Consider the following 17,340-nt stretch of genomic DNA (forward strand, 5'->3'; position numbering starts at 1 on the left):
CCACCTCATTTCCCACCCACCTGCCTGAGACAAGGACATTCTGACAAAAATACTGCACAGCCTTCACTAGCATTAGGGGAAAGTGAAAGAACAAGAGACTGTGGACACAAGCTGGAAGAAAGGAAATTCTGATGAGTTATTGGGAAATTATTTTTCCCAGTGAATGCTGTCAAATACTGGAACAGGGGTCCCAAAATGTTGTGAAATTCTATCCCTGGAGATATTTAAAACTCAACCAGACAATGTCTGAGTGACTCGATCTAAAATGGTCCTGCCTGGAAGTGAGATTGGACCAGAGATCTCCACAAATTCTTTCCAATCTAAAATCATTCTATGATTTTATTTATTATTTTGTTCCTCAATGGACTAAGCTGTGGATCCATCTTAAAAGGAGCTACAGGTAGTGCAAATAAAGATATAAATCTGTTAAGAGAGGATGCCACCCCTCAGGTGTTTCAGGCAATTCATATTGTGAGCTGCCAAGCAGATTCTCTAATCATTGAACATGCTGAGCCATGGAATGATTCCCGAGCTCAGCTGCGGATGTTTCATGACTGGCACTATCTGCACTCAGCTCTGCTTAAAGGGTTTTTTGTTTGCTTTGTTTTTTCCCTTCTTATCAAAATGCACCCTTCACAAATTCTGCTGCAGGAAGGGTAAGGTCAAGCTCTGAAGTAAAAAGATTTAGAGCAAAAGGCTAAAGAGCTTCATCCTCCTCAGAGAGGAGGCTATTTAAAAGCAAACACACATAGCAGATGTTGTCAGTGGTTGGGTGCAGCACTCCCCTCTAATTAGCTGTGCCCAAGGCAGAGATCCCAGAGATGCTGGCTGTGGTGGATGCCACAGGCAGAATGTGCCAAGGATTTGGGATGGAGCTTGGCTGCTGGGAGCACTGCAGTGCCACAGATGCCCTGCCCTCTCAGCCTCCATTTTGAACATTATTTGTGGTTCTTGCACAACTCTGTTTGGCAGGACTTTCATTCACTTCTTATCTCAGCTGGGTGAATTTTTAACGGCAGCAGCTTCAGGATGTGGCTCAGAGGAGGGTTTAGCTTTGGGCTGGCACTGAACTAGTGGACACTACTCCATGCCCCTCTCCTGTGCACAGGTGAGATCAGAGATGATATAAACTCCATGTCCCAAACTGAGCCACATTAGCCATTAGTGAAACACAACAGTGAGCCCTGAGCCAGGAGTTTCCCAAGCACAATTAAAGCTGTGGCCTGGCAGCTCTAATTCTTCAGGAGGAGAATGTCAGTGCTCCACCAGCACTCCTCAAACCAGTCTAATTGTCATCAAACAGACTGAATTAAACTCCTGTTACAATTCTAAGTATCAGCAGAGTTATCTTCACATAAACAACTTCACCTTTTCCCTAGTTTACACTTCCTAACCCTTCTCAGGTCACATTTCATCACAGAAAATGCCACATAAGAGAAGAATATACAACAGCCCGGCACTTAGAAGTACATTTTTTACATATTTCCCTTGTTTTTTTCAGAGAACCCTTTTATTTATTTATTCACTGAGAAGACCTTTACTCAAAATGCTTCTTTTCTGCAGCCAAACTACTGCCCAACTTCTCCTGGTGAGGAAAACTCTCCTGCATGTGGGTTAGCCTAAATTAGGAGGGGAAAAAAAAAAGTTGGAAAGCAGAGATAATTTTACTTTATAAGATCTTGAGCCTGGATTACGAAGGTGATAAAACCAGACTCTTCCTTTCCAGCAGCAGGGCCCAGCCCTTGTCTGTGATTTCTGCTGAGGATGGCTGGCAAGGTCTGGCTCACTCCAACAGGCAACTACAGGCCAAGGGATGAATCAAGTTTTCCAGGCCTCACCAGTTAGAAGTGACTCATTTAAACCCTGGATTAGAGCACTGGGATTGCTCTGCTCGTTGCAGATAAGCAGCTGATTCCCTGAATACAATTTCACATTCAAAGCAAGGGGACTGGAAAGCTTTCCTGTCAGCCCTGCTCCGACAGGCTCGCGGAGCCGAGCGTGACTCGCTGAGCTCCACCCGCGAGCAGTGGCTCTGCTGAAAACATAAAGAGGTTGGCCTGTGAAAACACCATCAGTGCTCCCCTCTGCAGTGCAGATTCCACTGCAAAATACAAATCTGGAGGTATGAGATGCTGCCTTGGGTTTATGCTGTTCAAAAATCAACGTGGATCACATCTATGTTATTCCAAAAGGTGTCAAATTCATCTGCCAGTGAGTGAGTTCTTTCTGGATTTTTGTGATACTTGTTATTTCTGCCTTGCAAAAGAACTACAGAATAAGACACATTCCATAATTAGAAAGCACTTGGCAAAAATACCATGGGAAAGAAACCACCCTAAACAGGCCAGGAATTTGAGAGCCCTTCCTCTTGCAGGTCAGAAGAATATCTTAATCAAAAAATAGAAATGTCTTTAACCTGTCACATGTGCCCTGCTGTCCAGAGTATCCTGATCTAAAACTGATTAAAATGCCTCACATTCCTAAAACACCTTATTAGCAGAAGCTGAAGGTTCTGAGAGACATTTGTCCCACTGCTTAGGAAAAACATCCTGTGTCCAAGAGAAGATGAAAATCTGACTTTAGGATAAGGATAAATCAATGCTCTGCCAAAGAGCCAATGCTAAATATTGTAACAGGTTTGATAAAAAGGCAAAACCTCCTCTCTATGTTATTAGTTCTTCTAAAAATTGTCTCTTTCCTACCCAGTTTTTGGATTAAAGCATCTCCTCTTCCCCTCTCGAGTGCTCCAAACAAGTAGTCATGAGCAGAGGTTTGAACACAGGACATTGGCTCCTGCAGACACAACATTCCTGCTCAATTATGAAACTGCACACCTAGGAAGGTTAAACCAAAACCTCATTATACTCACTCAAAAGGTGCCTCAAGATGATGCAAGTTCCTTCACTTTACTGCAAACTTCATGACATCACAAGTTGACTGAATTCCCTGATTCTGTGTGAAGGTGTTTGCAGGGTTACAGAGAAAACCTTAAAAATAGTGAAATGTGGTCAAAAGAGTTCAAAAACCAGAAGACAAAGACTATTTAGATTATTATTTTGGATTCTAATTTATGCTTTGTAATGCCTAAAACTGTCAATACTGGTTTTGTTTGTTTCAAGAAAGCTTCGTCAGTGAGAACACCAAACTTCTTTTCTTCCCAAGCTCAGTCTTTCACAAATAAATAATAATTAAAAAAAGAAATATTGCAAAAAAGTGGAGATGCACACGTCTCCTTGGATTCCTGCACTTTCTCTGCCAGCGCTGTTCCCTGTTTTGATGCCCCTGGTGATGGATTAAAAAGCACATATGACAGGCTTGTATTTAGTTATGGCTCCCGCACACACACAATAATTCTGGGTCTGTGACGTGAGCGAAAACAGAAACTGGGTTAATCTAACAAATTAAGATAAATTTTCCTTGTTGTTGCTTTCTGCTGAAGCAGTGAAACAGAAATGGCTGGCTGGCTTTGACAGCGGCCATCAGAACAAAGTCCCACTTTATAATTACCAGATGCCCTTAATGTGATGCCAGTTTGTCTCATGCCCGTGGCTGCTCCTGCTCACGGCCCTGTCAGGGTTTCCCTGATTTTACAAACACACTCCAATCCCAACAGCAATTGTTGCACTGACTCCAACAACATTTAAACCCAGCAGTTAATTCCCTGTGATTGCTCTGGCACAATCATCTGCAGCAGCTCCCCTGCAGTGGCTGTGGCAGGGGTGGTTTGGAGGGAGCTGGTAACACAAACAGCCTGACTCAGTTCAGCTGATGTGCATTCCTGCCGACTGACTTTCCAAACAGTCACTCCTAGTGGCAGGACCTACATCTTCCTTTTAAGGGGAAAAAATGTTTTCACAGGAAAAATTAAGTGTTCAAAGCCTGTGCATATCTCTGTGCTTCCAGTGAGTCTCGCCTTTAAAAACACTTCTTGCACGCAGAACAAAAACTTCTCCTTCCTTAATTTAAAGCTGTTCCTCTTTTTTAACACAGCCACTGGCTGTCTGCCCATCCCTGGCACTCTCAGGTGAAATATCCTAGCACACTGCTTTTCACACAAACCAGCACTGAACAGAGCTGGTTTTTCCAAAGGAAGAACCCAAGCTGAGTGAGGAAAACATTATGAAAAGAACAGGGAATATACAGGCTGCAGACAAAACTTTACAGCTCACACTGCTGACTGACAGTTCCTATTCCTCACATTTCTTTTCCTGCATTTCTGAAAAGAGGCTCAGTGTTAGAAAGGGCTTAAGGCTGGAAAGCAAATCACAACAAAAACTTCTTGTTCCATCCACACGAGATAAGGAAAGAGTGAGCACTGGTGCTTTGCCTGCAAGTTAGATGAAGGAAACAGGATTTCCCTCTGCTACTCCCTGAGCAAGATCCCAAGGAAATGTTTCTAATAATAGGAAATTACTATATAAGGCCAGATCAGCACTAAACTGTTTGCAGTCTGGAGGAGAAGGATGCACAGGAATCCTGAGGAGGGACACACCAGGCTGCTCACACACCAGGGCAAGGCAGCACACCCAGGGACCCCTCCACACAGAGGGACAGAGCTCAGCCTGGGACTGCTCTGCTGAGCAGGGTCCTGTCCTGCAGCCCAAAATAGCAACTAAATGGACAAGTTAGAGATGCTCTGACCTTCTGTAACGCCCTTGCTGTTCTCCATGGCACTAAAAACACTGAATAGACTTTGAAAATTACAAAAGAACGCTTGCAAAGCAAAGCTGAGCATGTCTCTGATTGGGAAAGGGCAGGAAAAGACAACCATGACCTGAAGCACGACATGGGCAGTGCTGATACAGAGGGCAGGCTGAGAGCTCCCCTTCCTGCCCTTCCTGGGCTGCAGATCCATGGAGCACTAATGTTTTATGAACTGGACATTTTTTACTCATCTTGGTTTAAACAGCACAGACATCAAGCACCATTTAAGTTCATTTTTGCAGCATTCCCACAAAATAGCAGAATTAATGTCTCCTAGGCCAAGAGTTTCAGCAGCTCCAGGCAGCTGTGCCCAGCCCAGCAGAGCTGCCAGGGCACTGGAGCTGCAGCTCCAACCCACACCTTCCACCATCCCTCCAGCAGACACCAAACCTGCAAGCCCAGTCAAAGGACACATTTTCCTCCTTATACAAATGGAAGGGATTCCTACAACAGTGCTCACAGAGGCTTCATTTGGGGGAAGTGATAGAACTGGAAGGTTTCTCTGTTATTCCCATCAAGGGGTATCTTTCCATCTCTGCTCTGTCTTTGGAAAAGGCCAGGAGCAGCCAGTGCAGGGCAGCCTGCTGAGCAAACACAGCCCCAGAGCTGCCACGGAAATGAGCACAATATCAATTGCTAGACAGATTTATCACCCAGAGTTTTGGTTGGTTTTTTTTTTCCTCCCTGACAGCAAGAGATGTTTGTGACAAAATGTACAAACAATTCTGTATCTGTAGCCCTGCCACATCCTATGTCTCTTCTCTGCAGAATGACACAACTTCCAGGGAAAAGCGAGGCCAAATCCCAGCCAACATTTTCCTGTCAGCTGGTGAGAGCTCCTTGAGCTGCAGGGCTCAGTTGGCCACAGAAAATTTAAAAAAAAAAAAAAAAAAAAAAAAGAACAAAAAAAGTAAAAAACCCCAAAAAAACCCCACCCAAACAAACAAACAAAAAAAACACACCTCAAAAAGAGAACATTAAAAAAACTGGTGAGAGCTCCTTGAGCTGCAGGGCTCAGTTTGCCACAGCAAATTAAAAAAAAAAAAAAGAACAAAAAAAGTAAAAAACCCCAAAAAAACCCCACCCAAACAAACAAACAAAAAAAACACACCTCAAAAAGAGAACATTAAAAAAAATCCAACCCAGGCTACCCTTGTGAGAGTCATTGATGAGAAATTGGAGTTTGACAGCAAAGTTCTCTCCACATCACAGCATCAGGAGCTTCACAGTCCCCATGAAAACATGGTGAGATTCCCAATTATTCCAAATCCCCTCCACTGTCCCACAGGATTCCTCCAGGGTCACCAGGACCTCAGCAGCTGCTCGTACCTGGCCCTGGTCCCCAGAACACCTGGCCAGAACAGGGTGTGCACTCAAAGCCTTCCAGGGCATGTTCTGGGCCAAGAGGATGTTTCACATCGGGCTTTATCTTTAGGGACATCTTGATTTCTGAGGATTTTTAGACTGACCTTTAATTTTTGTCCTGTTAAATACTTCACATCCTTGACTGCACAGCAAGGGGGAAAATGAGTGCAGGCAACAGGCAGGTTTTTCAGAGCTGGGAAACACAAGTGGTTACGGCTGCAAGAGAAAAACAGCTACAAAAAAGCTCTAATTTTAAATGCTCTTATGCCTCTTTTCTCATGCAATACTTGCTCCATAACAATTATAAAGCAATTCAGCAAGATGGCTTCTGCTGGTATGGTTTGTGGTCAGTGGTATCTGGAAGTTAAATTTGGAGAAAAATATTTTTGGGAATGAGCTCCCTGTGGATTTAAGTCAGTACAAGGCCTCAGCTGTCAGCCTGGACCCTAACACTGTTTAGTCCCTGTTTATTTTTCATACCAGCTCCAAGGATGCAGTCACTAAGATGTTTGCTCAGTTTCAAAGGCAAGTCCAGGATAAATAAGATATTTGTCTTGGCTGTAAAAGTGAGAAGAATCACAGGTATGAGACTGGGAGTCTGAAAGCAGAGTTCATCCACCCCATCAATGTTGTACTGACAGGATCCCAAGCCTCCCCTGTGCCCCCAGTGATTGCAAAATTCTTCTCTAAATATAGGAATTATCTCTTTAGAACTGCCAGCACTAAAGCAGAAAGTTTAAGTTGCTTTATTTTCTTTAGTAGGTTAAATCTGAAAGCTAAGGAAGGCTACGAAAGACATCATTCTTAACTGAGCCAACACACATCATTTTACACAAATCCAAATACCAAATTTATCTACTATATCAGACTGCTTTATAGGAAAGAACTGAACCTCACTGACCTCTCCTGTCCTTTTCTCTTTTAATTGACAGCTTTCACCAATGTAGCTTTACATTAAAACAAACCACACCCAAAATCAGATCACTGGTACTGTGAAAAACAGTTTAAAAAGGAAATACCTCCCTCCAAAACAGCCAAATGAAATTGTTTCTTTTAAGGCAGCATGGAGCTTTTCATAAAGTTTGAGTAAAGCTGTCGTGGAATTCCTTTTTTTTTTTTCAAAGCCATGAACTTTTCTGTTATGTGGAGACTGCAGCATAGGTAATATCTAAATTTTATGAGTATATTAAGGCTTCCAAAGACAGAAGAATAAAGGTCAAATGACTAAAACTCTCCTGAAAAGCACAGGAGAGAGGCTCACATATGGAACATATTTGCTTAAATTTGGATTTTTAATAAAACAGTTTGTACACGAGTGATACCCCAAGAAATAACTAATCCTACTCCTCTCTACTGTTACTGTAACAGTAAAATCCCTTAGTATGGACAGTTTATAGTAGGATAAAGATGTTTATATCAGTGCAATATCTTACATATCAGTATCATTTGTACCCAAAATATGGGGATATGTTGCTGTGAGCAACATTTTTTATTAGCACAATTGCATTTGCTATAGGTTTGTTCCATAGATTATCCACAGGTTCCTTAGGGAAAAAAATCAAGTCAGCAACCTGGAAGTGTTGGGTGACACCTGGGAGTAACAAATTCTTATTTTCCTTCTGGGTGTGACCCTCCTCTAAAGCAAATGAAGCAATTCTGTAGCAAACTCCAAGTTCCCAAGTGGAGTTAAGTTCTGGGAGCACATTGAATGCTTTGGACATTCAAACAAGTGGAGCAATTTTTAATTTGATGATTTATAAGTGAAGAGTTTACAGGCACAATTTGTACTTCCACTTTTTTTTTTTCTTTTTCCTCTCTCCTCTGTTTCAAACTGACTTGGTTGGCCTAAGGCAGGCAGTTATTTTGGGGCAGTGAAAAGTTATAAATAAGTTCTAACAAAACTATTAGTGACACACACGAGACTGAACTTTTCAAACCCTTCTTTGTAAGGGAACAAAGAGCACTTTACACTGACTGTGATGGCACAAGCCCCCTAAGAAAAATTCAAGGAAAGAGTCTCAACAACTAGATCATGAACCCAAAATAAGAATATTGGATGAGCTGCAGAAATTCCAGATTGTGCTGAAAGGAGCTGAGCAGTCTGCAGAGGAGCCAGGCAGTGAGGCTGGCCCTGGCAGCGGGCTGAGCACGTGGGCAGATGATATTGCAGCTGATGTCTGAGCTGCTTCCCTTTCCCCTCCTGCCCTGCTCCTGCTGAAAGCGAGGGGAAAAGGCACCAGATGAAGGGGATGGTGTGAGGTCATCTCCTCTGGCTGCTCTGCCCCTGCCCCAAGGAGCCCCCCCTGTATCACCCGTGGAGGATTTAATGCTTTGGTGAATCTTTTCTGTCCCAAAATAGATTTAGCATCACTTAACATCCACAGGGAATGATGAGCTGTCATTGTGATGGCAAAAGTGTTCCAGGCTGCCTGGAAAATACAGCCATCATTTCAGAAGGATACCCCATGCCCACCTGCATCAGCTTGCACTCAAATTCAGAATATTCTCAATTCAGAACATTGTTTTCCAAGACTGAATATTGTCTTCCAGTTTTAAAAACTGTCATTCCTATTACATCAAAACCACCTTAACTCAAGATTTTTTTTTTAAATGTAAAAGAAGCAGTAATGACATTCACATTCATTAAAAAATAAATAAATTATTGTCCTGCAATTTAGCCCCCTTTGGAACTCATCTCCAAGGCAGTTTCAACTCCCTCTTAAGGAGAACTACACAGTTCTGCCCTCTGCATTTTCAAAACTTTCTGCATTATCAGAGGCATCAGTTTAATCAGAAACAGAGACACCAAGGAACAATGAAGGAGTCCATCCCTTTGTGGTTCTCAGGAATGTGTGTTGCACATCTGGATAAACATGGGTCTCTGCAGAGAATGGAAACATTCATTCCCCAGCTGTGGTTAGGTCCAAACCCATTTTCTTTCTCTGATTTAGTCCTAATTCTGCATTTGGTGGTTGCAAAACTGCACAAAGCCTGCTGAGGCTGACACAACAGGCCCAGGAATCTTCCTCGTGACCCTTTACACCTATTTTCTAAAAAAAACCTTCTTCTGGGCTGTGAGCTCCAGCTGAAAGGAGAAATCTTGAAGGAATTGACAGTTGTGACATTAACAGAAATGCCAACTGTCCCACAGCATCTTGTTCTCCAACAGGAGATGAGGACTGGCACTCCTCAGAGACAGGAAAGGGATGTATTCCCTGTTTATTTTTCATACCAAGCCCAAGGATGCAGTCACTAAGTTGTTTGCTCATAGGCAGGTCCAGGAGAAATAAGATATTTGTCTTGGCTCTAAAAAGTGAGAAGAATCAGAGGTGTGAGACTGGGAGTCTGAAAGCAGAGCTCACCATCCTGCTAGAAATCCTGGATTTGGAGATCTCATGGAAGTTGGGTGTCTTTAGATCTTCTGCTCTGATGCTGTGTGGGAAACCCCACAGTCCATGGCAGCCAGGACCACAGGAGGAACTGTCTGAAGGCCCATCCCACTGGGAAACACCTTTTCCCTCTGGTTTGACAGGTACAGATCCTGTAGCTCCTCCTGGACAGATCCAGGACCTCCCCTTGAGGAGGTGCTGCAGGACCATGAGGGAATCCGAGCTCTAAACTGACAGAAGGATCCAAGACTCTCCAGAACAGGTATTTCACATAGAAAAGTCAACATTTGTTATCAAAACCCATCATGTAAGAAATAGATATAAACCACAGCCAGCAGCTTTGGTTCATTAGCTTAAATTTTCTGTTTTAACAATTCTCCTGAAGCCAGGGCAGCAGCATCTGCTGTTACAGCAACAACAGGAGCCCAGCCTTCATCACTCCAGCAATAAGAGGAGGCTGCAAAAAGCTGAGAGCTGATACAAAATGCAGGGCAAGCCCTAAATTAACCCTGCCTTGCCAAGGTCAGTGCTCTGCCCTCAGCTTCAGTGGTGTTGGAGTGCACCCGTGGCAGGAAAAAAGGTTAAGCTCTTTTATATCACCTAAAGGAAAGCATCAATATTTGAGGGTTTGTTTCAGGAGCTGTTGTTTGCATGGCTGAAGTAGAAAAACAGAGACACAGGGAAGTTCATCACTGTAAATTATTGATCTGCTGCTTTCTAGACACTGAAACTGGTAATTAAACAAATGGTAAAAAGATACTTCATCAATTATAGAGGTGCCACTTTAAATTACATTTGCTCCAGGATGAATAAAACACAGAGGTTAAATGCTTTGGGTATTTCATGCCTGCTTCTTGCTCAAAATCCTCACTGCACCAGTGATTCTAATTCTCATATCCTGCTGCTCCAGAGCTGTGTGCTCTGTATCAAGCTTCACAAAGGGAAATTAGAGCTTTTGTTTCACAAGTCTGAGTTCACACAATGTCCAGGCAGCACAGTGCCATGGTCAGGAGAGAGCATTTGGAGCAGATATCAGTGGGATCCCCTTTCTGCTCAACAGGGGTGGTTATATGGCCATAAGTCAAAGCCCTGTGGTAAGAGCCCTCCCTCAAAAATCAGACAAAAAAAAAGTTTTGTCTGCTAACAGCCCCTTGTGCAATCTGTAAAGCACTGGGCAGACATTTGACACTGGCCTGATGGTTTTTAGAAGCTATAGACATGCACACACCCTCCCCAACCTAAAATATCACCAGCAAGCTGCTTGTGAAGCAACATGGTGATGACATCAAAGATGCCCTTTCAAGCAGAAATCATGCCACAATCATGGTGATGACTCAAATTTGATTTATGATAAATTTTTATATGAGGGTGCACACCTTACTGCATCAAGCTGAAGGTTATCTCATTCCACATGTTAAATATGTGAAGGTAAAAGTACACTTGCTCTAATAGTGATTTTGAAACAGAAACAGCAATCAAAGAAGAGCTTGGCTATCTTGCAGTTCCTGGCACAGGTTCTCTAGAACCATTATTACATCTCAAATAGATTTCACCCTGGGAAAGCATTTAGTGAAGGCTGAGTTCATCCACTGATTCAGATAGGCCAGGGAATATGAATATTCCAGGTTTAAGGCTGCAAATGCAGCAGAAGCAGCTGCCTTAAAGGCACATGCAAAACAACCTAACAGGTGGACACAGCTGGCATCCCTCATGGAGCAGTGAGGCAACACCAGGGCAACAGCAGCTGCTGCTGGGGCAGAACAATCCTGGAAGTCAAAGAACTCATCATGGAGCAGAGGGGCAGGAGCGAAGGTGGGAGCTCAGACAGGAAAGAGAGGCTGAGGTGAATTGTCAGAATATGGTGTGGAAGCTGGAAGTGATGGAAAGCTGCCAGATTTCAGCTGATGGAAACAGTCCAAGTGGGAGATGGAGGCTGGGCTGGAGGATTTTTGTGGAGGAAAGAACATCAGTGCTTGGTAGGGGGACAGGAGAATCAAAGGCTGAGCTGGCTCTTCCTACTGCTCCCCAGATAATGAGGCTGAGGCACAAGGAGAGCCAGCTCTGCCACAGGCCTGGTGCCAAGTGCTTTGTGAAGTGCTCCTTGCCTGTTCTGAGGAGAGTTACACAAGGTAAGGCTTTATTCATGAGTGCCTGATGGATCCTGTGTGTGCAACAGCTCCTACCAGCAGAGCAGTGTTTGTGGGAAATGTTAGGAAGAGTGTCTAAGAGAGATAAAGCCTTTGAGCTGCAGATGAAGCTGCCAGGCCTCATTTCCAGCTTGTCAGAGCAAGTCCTTCTTGAAGTCAGCAGGCTGGAATGAAGAGAATCTGGCATTTGTGCATGGATGTATGGCTCAGACAGGCAGGGCTGCCTTTAATCAGACTTTCCACAAAGCAGGGGAGTGGGAGTGGCCAGTGCAGAGAGTGATGGGCGTTATCTGCTCTGCATCCACAAATTCCTCCCCTCCGACTGTGGATTTCAAGCCTGACCTCCTTTCCTGCTTCCAGCAGCCCCTAGAGCTGGAGGGGAAGACTGGAATCTGAGAGTCCTTCACATTCTCAGAATTGCTGGGGTGTGTGAGAGGCAGCACACACTTGTCTGGTGAGCTGACAAATTCCACAACAGCTGATGGCTCTCAGGAGTAGCTGCGTGCAGGTGCCTGCAGGGTTAAACCCCACTATTCCAAAATTCACTTTTCCAAGTGCTAACCCACTCCAGCTCACCCTCTGGGACACAGCTGATTGTGAAACCTCTTCACCCACAGTGCATCAAAAAGGAGCAAAACTCCACAACATTTTAATCCAGCTGCCTACTACAGCATAAAGAATTCCAGAGCAAACCACTTTTGGTTGTTTTCTACCCTCACAATGAGCCTACAGCCCACCACTCCACACAGAGCTCCAATCCCATCTAGAAATGGCCTCCTGAGGTCTCTGTTGCAGGATGGTGTTCTTAAATTTTGTTTCCTTGTGTGCCACTGCTGGTGGTGACAGCAACAAATTGCAGGAACCTGCACGTATGCCCAGAGTGGGCACGGAGCCACATCCGACCTCTGGCACGGAAGGTTCTGGCAGCAGAATTAATTCCTTCTCCCTTACCCTTTCTGTGTCTCATGGCATGCTCAGATACCCACCACAAATGCCTTGTTAGAGTCCCACTGGGCTCAAAGGTTCCTTGGATCTTTACACCAGGTGAAAAGCAGGGCAAAAGTGGGAATCTCTGCATCCTCACGTGGGTGAGGTATCCCCCATCCTGACCCTCAGTGCACTGGCTCTCCCAAACTCCATCCATGGAAAACATTGCTCTGGGAAGGGGAGGGGAGCAAAATATTCCAGACACCAGTGCCCAACTGGACCCCTGTTTCTCAGGCTCTTCTCCCTGTTTTGGGTGGCAGCCACTGTAAGGATGCTTTGGCAAGAGGAGGCACAGACAGCAGCCATTCCTGGCTCCATGTCCACGTGTGTGCAGCCTGGAAGGATTTATCAGTGCCTCTCTCTGATCTGACAGCACATCACAGGGCACCAGCAGTGCAGGACTCAGGGGCAGGTGCTCCTGCACTGCTCAGGAGCTGGGACTGCTGGAGCTTGGGAATGTTCATTAGGAGCAGTGGAGATGGCCTGTTCTGTTTGTGAACCTTGATAAAGCCAACATTTAGAAAACAACTAATTACCATTTGTGTCCCAAACAGCTGGCCTAGCTCCACATCCACATGCTGGGAGGTTTTGGTGCCAATCAGCCCACACATCAGAGCACAAAAGTCCCCCAGTGTGACTGCAGAACCTTCTAGCAAACAAACTTCTCACTAGCACTGGCTTCAAGGATCAAAACACAGCAGTGTAAGAACAGAACAGGCACACAAGCCATCGTTCCCACATCATTACACTACAGACACTTGTCCAAGGTGAAAAGGGCACAGAAAATGTCCTCTGAGGTGCCAGAGGGCAGTCCCAGGCTGCTGTCAGCTGATGTTACTGTGACACAGCCTCTGTCCCAGCTGTGCCTGTCCTGGCCCTGTCCCCCTAAGATCCATTCAGCTCTGAGCAGGCAGTTCAGGGAACTGAAACAAATAGAAAATGTTGGTTTTGTCATCACTGCTCTCCCAGCTTTGTTTCAAAGGGTTAATCAAAGGGTCAGATGGATCAAGCACAAGGCAGGGAGTGGAGAACTACAGTGAACCAATTAAAATTGGTTCAGTGAAAGGTGAAACAAGATGATCTTGAGGTCTCTTCCAACCCAGACCATTCTATGATTCTAAACAGAACTGATATCAGGATAAGCTTATCTTAGATACTGGGGGAACACAAAAGAAAGGGCATTTCATGGAAGTGACATGGATGAAGCTCCAAGACTCTCTGGCTGCTTGTTCATCTCCTCCCCTCTGCACACCCTCATGCCTTGAGCACTTAAATCCTGGAGGAGTGACACAAGGACAGTGTCACCCCAGCAGCCCTGGGGACAAGCCCAGGAATGCCACCAGGGGTGCAGCCTGTCAGCTGCAGTGCTCCAGGAGCAGGGGAGCAGCACCAGAAATCACCTAAACTGACACGTGGGGGTCCTGTCCCAGCACTGCTCTGCTACTCCCAAAAAATGCAAAACCTGACACTTTTTGGCCACAGGCTGATGCTGGTGGGTTTTGGTTGCCAGCACACAGGAGAGGAGCAGCTCCCTCCACACACTCATCACTGAGCCATTTATTGAGCCAAATGAACCTCCCATCCCCTATCAATCCAGAAATGTCAATCCAGCCCACACTAAACACTGATTGATTTTCTACTCTAACGAGCACCGTGTCACATTTGTGTTAACTACTCATCAGTTCAGATAAGTGGTTTGCAATTAAGATAATTTGAGACCAGTACGAGTGTGGCCTGAAAAGCACTTTCAAGAGTTCAGCACAGAGAAATTCACTGCTCAAAACAGACAACCAGGTACCAAGCTAACAGCAACACTAGAATTTACCTTTCCAAAACAAAAAGTTTTGTCACAACCTAATTTTTCCTTGGAAGGCAATAACTGACTGGTACAAAGATTTCTTCCCAGATGTGCACACTCACCCTGCAGCAACACTGATTTCCTTCCTCTCAGGTGACACCACAGTCCTGTCACAGGTGCTCCCTTATTCCAATGGCAGGCAGGCAGCATTCCAGCAAAGCTGCACTCAGTGACAAACAGCCAACTTCACTGAAGCCTCCAGAGAAAAATAAACAGTGACAGGAGAGCAGCTTTGAGTTCCATGGCCGTGAGCCTGGACATAGCTCACATTCTCATCCTACACGGAGCCACTTTGTGCAATTTTCCTCCCAGTGCAAGTGGTTGGACACCAGCAGCTGCCAGTTCAACACATTCAGGTTACAGTTGGAACTCCCCTGTCCCCACCTAGATCCGGAAACTTCAGAGCAGACACTTGGCAACCACTCAGGTTTCAGTTTGAAGAGAGAGATCAAACAGCCTCCTGCACAACACAAGGGTTTTTTGCATAGAGAACACCACATCTCTTGCAACATTTCCTCTTCACATGGAGCCCTCATGACCAGCCTGCCAGAGCAGCAGGGAAGTCCTCAGTCCCTCCCAGCACTCACCACCTGCCAGGCTGCCAGCACCAGCCATGCCCTGCTTTTCTCTCCAGGAAGTGCAGCTCATCTCTTTTTTTTTTTTTTTTTACTCTCCTTTTCTTTCTGCTTCTTCCTTGTAACAAGACACAAACACCTCAAATCAGATTAGTTTATATTTGAGTCAAATAATGTCTGAAAGCTTTACCCCAATATGTAAATGGCTCATAAGCAGCAGCCCTTGTATTCTTTAATTATATCAGGCAAAGAAAAAAGACACTGTGCTTCTTCATTATGTTGTTTTTCTTAAAAGTTCTAAGGGACTTTAATACAGCTGGTGTGGAAATACCTCTTGCATAAATGATCCCAAATTCCTCCTGGCTTTCTCCAATCCCTGCAAAAGCAGTCATGAGAGTGCTGCTTCTTCTGTGGGTTTAGGGGACACCTCTTTGGTGATCTTAAATGACAATATTTTAAGGTATTGAACTGACAGCACTACAGCTCATCTGCACTACTTTTACAATCAAGACTCAAACAATTTACAGAACTGCTTTCTGCTGGAAACCAAATTTTTAAGTGCTGAAACTAAGCTCCAACTGAAGTAATACAAGAGCCAAGACAATGGGCATTTGTCCCCAAGTTATTCCATAAAGCTGAGCTTGAATTTTCTTCAGCTGAATAGTCTGAGAGTCCCCTTCTTCAGGAGGATGTGGAGGCCAACAGAGCAAAAGGAGATTGATCAGATCTCTGATATGGGCTTATTTTGGTCTCACCACCTTTTCTGCCTCCCACACATCTTTATCTCCATCTAACTTTTCCAGCCTCCACTTTTTGGCCTCTGCTTTCCTTGCTGACCTCCCACACCATTTTGGCCTCCCACTCCTTTTCAGTTTCTGCTTTTTCTATTGGTCTCCCACCCTTTCTTGGCCTCCACTTTTCCTTCTGGGTTTTCAGCCTCTGGTTTTCTCTCAGACCAGCACAGAATATTCAAACCCCTGAAGGTTATGAATTTTTAAATTCCCTTCCCAAACAACCACGTTTCACCTTGATATGTCCATCCACCCTTTTTCTACACCCAGCAGACCAGAAATAACCCATGTCCATGCTGACACCTCGCAGTCAGAACTTGGGTTTATGCCCAAGGAAACCTGCTGCTTCTCTCAGTAATTCCAATCCTGCTAGGATTATCACAGCACTGTACAGCTGTTTTAATGGAATTTTAAAAGCAAAATATGAGAATTTCTGGGATGGTAAAAGTTGATGCTCTAAGCTTTGCTGACAGCTCCATCAACTGCTGTTCCCAGGTTCTATCCACCAGATTCCTGGACAGAAGATCAGCAAAATTAAAAAGAATCTGGTTCCCTCAGAGTGCTATGGTTGGGCACACAAAAACACACTCTGTACTTTTCTGCAGAACTTGCTTTTGATCCCATCCCCCACTTATAAGAGCAAACAAATCCATGCACAAATAAAATGAGGATTTTGCAAGTCACATATTTTGTATTTGCCTTCATTACCAGATGAAGTTTTCCTTTCTGTTTTCCAAAAAAATTGCGTCCAAAGAAGCTTGTAATTTTGGGAAAAATCAAAAATAAACTTTTTGAATACACTATTTAAAATTAAGCACTTGGTTTACTTGAGAAATGTGATGGGTGCTCTGCTGGTTGTTTATGCAGAACCCCAAAACCAACCAAGGACACAAACCCTGGCTGTTGTTAAAACCTTTACAGGAGTAATGGGTGGGGAGGGAAGTTTCCTGTAACATCCGTGAGAAAATCCCATGCTAACACAGAACAGCAGATCATGAGTCAGGAAAAGGCAGAAAAGCTCACAACTGAACTCCAGTGCTCACTCAAAGGAGGTACAAGAAACATCTGCTTTTCTGTCTGAGTTCCAGTTCTGTCAGAAAGAATTCCTGGCTTCCTGGTGCAAAGGTGTGGCTTTCCCTCCCAAGAAGAACAAGAGGCAATTTCAAACAGACTCCAAAAGTCCTAAGAGTGGAGGACAACCTGTTATTTAAAACAACAAGAGGTGTGGACACAGAACAAGGCTTCCTGGTCTCTAATTTGGAAGGTTCAATAAAACTCTAGAAAAGCCCAACACTAATTTTGCAATAATCTTCCCTGTCTCCAAACCACACCATTGGACTCACCAGCTTTTACTGCAGATCAAACCCTGAGCTGCAGCAGCAACATTTGTAATGCAGTGCTGTGTGGTGTTGCAAATATGCACCAGGTCTTGTTTTTTCCAAAATGTTGGTTATAGTGTGCAGCCTTGTAAAGCACAGAACTGCATATTTTAGTTATTAAACTTCACAAACAAGTCTGGCTGTT

At 44.4% G+C, this 17,340-nt stretch overlaps 1 protein-coding gene across 3 annotated transcripts in view; it reads right to left on the reverse strand.

Moving 5' to 3' along the window:
- The window catches only part of MYO1C (myosin IC), a 57,000-nt gene that overhangs the window by 27,642 nt on the left and 12,018 nt on the right, over positions 1-17,340 (reverse strand). Inside the window, exon 1 of one of the 3 annotated variants that reach the window (XM_039720756.1) lies at positions 14,513-15,143. The exons of the other annotated variants lie outside the window; for them this stretch is intronic. The gene's annotated coding sequence lies outside the window, so the exon portion shown is untranslated. Of the gene's footprint in view, positions 1-14,512; positions 15,144-17,340 lie in introns of those variants that run through there. 3 annotated transcript variants of the gene reach the window in all.

This window comes from Passer montanus, unplaced genomic scaffold (assembly GCF_014805655.1).
Source record: "Passer montanus isolate IOZ18808 unplaced genomic scaffold, ASM1480565v1 scaffold44, whole genome shotgun sequence".
In the NCBI taxonomy this organism is placed as follows: Eukaryota; Metazoa; Chordata; class Aves; order Passeriformes; family Passeridae; genus Passer; species Passer montanus.